The sequence below is a fragment of the Physeter macrocephalus genome, chromosome 17 (genome assembly GCF_002837175.3).
Source record: "Physeter macrocephalus isolate SW-GA chromosome 17, ASM283717v5, whole genome shotgun sequence".
Lineage (NCBI taxonomy): Eukaryota > Metazoa > Chordata > Mammalia > Artiodactyla > Physeteridae > Physeter > Physeter macrocephalus.
The window spans coordinates 17705850-17708938 of NC_041230.1; the positions used below are offsets into that span (position 1 = coordinate 17705850).

The 3089-nt window shown below is 46.4% G+C and overlaps 1 protein-coding gene across 2 annotated transcripts in view; it reads right to left on the bottom strand.

Annotated features, from left to right (window-relative positions):
• Positions 1 to 386: 386 nt before the first annotated feature.
• PLEKHF1 (pleckstrin homology and FYVE domain containing 1) overlaps positions 387 to 3089 on the bottom strand; it is a 23999-nt gene continuing 21296 nt past the window's right edge. For both annotated transcript variants that reach the window (XR_003676442.1, XR_003676443.1), the window contains one exon: positions 387 to 991. The gene's annotated coding sequence lies outside the window, so the exon portion shown is untranslated. The remainder of the gene's footprint in view (positions 992 to 3089) is intronic.

Below are 3089 nucleotides of genomic sequence, written 5' to 3' on the forward strand. Positions count from 1 at the left end.
TTTTTCTAGATTATTGAGGTGGAGGCTATTTAATTTTTGTGGGTTTTAAGGGGAGGACTTTACTCATTCTCATTTGCAGTTAAACAAAGGAAAGGATAATATCTAGGAGTTATCTGCTACACACCAATTAATTAGTATTAATGAATACACATGATCAAACCCAGAGCTGGCAGGGCTGTGGGAAACCAATGTATACACATACATACACTCCACTGGAGAAAATACATAGTGATACAGTCTTTTGGGAGAGTGATTTAAAGGAAAAAAGTCACAGGAACCATAAAATTGTATATACTTTCCAGCCAACCAATTTCACTTCAGGGAAAATATTACAATAAAATAATTCAAACAGAAAAAAGATAAGAATATTCATAGCACTGCTGTTAATGATGGCAGGAAGAAAAGGGAAAAAATTCCGATGTTGAACAACAGGGAAATAGTTAAACTGTGTATGTGGGCAATGTAATGGAATACTAACAGCCAGTTTTAATAAGTAGTAAATGGGGGTGGGTGTATGAAAGTCAGTGGAATTGCTCCATGAGCATTATTTGCCTTACAGCAACTTCATACTTATGTGCTTGGGGAGAATAAAGAAAAAGACAAGCTGTAACTAGTGCTGGTGACCCCAAGGGCTTCCAATGCCCCAAGGGTGTGGCTCAGGGGAAGCGGCACAGGTGGATGAGAATCTCAGAGTGTGGGCATCTTGTGCCTGAGGGGATTCTAGTGTTTTAAAATGTGAATTACTTACCTATCCGCAAACCAGGCAAGAACCAGCCTGGTCCGCAGCTCCCTGGGGCTGCTCCTCCCAGGAACTGTTCAAGGCCACGTCACAAGCAGCATCGTCACAAGCCTGCCTCCACAGAGGTAAGGTCCCACTGCAGCGCAAGGTTCCAAAGCACAACTCTTAGGGGTGTTACATGTGTCCCTTGACCAAGGCAGGAGGGCCAGCCATGCTGGGAGCTGTTTGGATACAGGGTCTTCTCTCTAAGGTCTGTCCAATAGAAATATACAAGCCACAAACACAATTTTAGATTTTCTAGTAACCTCATTTTTTAAAAGTAAAAAATAAATTTAGTAGTATACTTTGACCCAGTATAGCCAACATATATTATCATTTCAACACGTAATCAATAGAAAAGATTATTGAGATATTTTCCAAATTTTTATATTATCTCTTCGAAACTCAGTGTATATGTCACAATTACAGCACGTCTGAAATCTGAATAGCCACGTGTTAAGCCACATGTGGCCAGTGGCTACCACGTCAGGCATCACCACTCTGTAAGATACATAATAGAAAACACAAAGATGAAAGATTTTTCTTTTCCCCTTGGGTTGCCAGTGATATAGACATGTCCCTCTAAGGACCAGGAACCTCTTTCTGTCATTTCTCTGTTCTGAAGTTCAGTATCTGGGCTTGTTTGTGGTCCTTGTTAGAGGTCAAGATCAGGTTGGATGGTGCTATGGACTGAATTGTTTCTCCCCCAAATTCATATGCAGAAGCCCTAACCCCCAATGTGACAGCATTTGGAGATGGAGCCTTTGGAAGGTAATTAGAGTTAGGTGAGGCCATGGTGTGGGGCCCCCCATCCCCACAATGGGATTAGTGCCCTTGCGAGAAGAAACACCAGAGAGCTCCCTCTCTCTCCCTCTCTCTCTGCCATGTGAAGACAGGGAGGAGAGGGCCGTTTGCAGGCCAAGAACCCTCACCAGAACCCAGCCATGCCGGCACCCTGATCTTGGACTTCCAGCCTCCACAACTGCGAGCAATACATGTCCACGCCTAGGCTGCCAGACTGCAGCGCTTTGTTATGGCAGCCTGAGCAGACTGCGGCAGGTGGGAAGCTGGGGGGCGGTGGGGGGAGGCTTACTGGGGACCTCCCAGATCCCTCATCTCTAACCTGATTTAGGGGCAACAGCATTTTCTCCCTGCCTTAAGATGACAGCTCAACCTGGTGTGTGGGTGAAGAACCCCCTGGATGAACATCCTCAGCCACTAAGAACCAGGCTTGTCCTTCTGTCCCAGGCACAGGTGGCCCTCAGAGGCCTTGGAGGATGGCACCCCTTAATCTCCATCCCCTCTCTGCCTGCACCTGCTGAGCTGAATGTGGCTAAAGAAAACACCTGCCCACAATGACTGGTCTCACTTGGCGCCGCTGTTTTCCTAGTTCACTTCCTCTCCTCTCCTCGGCTCCCAACCCTTCCTCCTCTGTCTTCCCTCAGGTCATGACCTTCGTTCCCTGAGAAAAGGAATTAACCGGAAGAGAATGTCCACTCCCTACATCTGTGCCCATCTTTCCTCCTGGTATTAGGAACCGCCCTTGCTCTTGACTCAGGCCAGCCCCTCCACTGGACACCAGATCCCACCCCCTCCCTCCTGAGGGCACTGGTCCAGTCATTCTCCTCCTTCCCCCTCATCGCCACGTCCCCCGCTGCACAGACCTGTCCCATCAGCGTGCACACGTGCGTGATTTCTCTCATATTAAAAAAACAACAAAAATTTCAGCAAGGGTACCAGGAAAATTCAGTGGGGAAGAATTGTCCTTTCAACAAATGGTTCTGGAACAACACGTAAAAAAATGAAGTTGGATGACCCCGTACCTTATAACATATAAAACATTAACTCAAAATGGATCATACACCTAAATGTAGGAGCTAAAACTATGAAACTCTAAGATGAAAACATAGGAATAACTCTTTATGACCTTGGGTTAGGCAATGGGTTCTTAGATAAGACACAAAATCATAAGTGACAAAAGAAAAAATAGATAAATGGGACTCCATTAAGATTAAAAACTTTCGTGCTTCAAAGGACACCATCAAGAAAGTGAAAAGACAAGCCACAGAATGGGAGAAAATAATTGCAAATCATGTATCTGATAAGGGACTGCTATCTAGAATATATAAAGAACTCTCACAACTCAACAATAAAAAGACAAATAGGGGCTTCCCTGGTGGCGCAGTTGTTGCGCGTCCGCCTGCCGATGCAGGGGAACCGGGTTCGCGCCCCGGTCTGGGAGGATCCCGCGTGCCGCGGAGCGGCTGGGCCCGTGAGCCATGGCCGCTGAGCCTGCGCGTCCGGAGCCTGT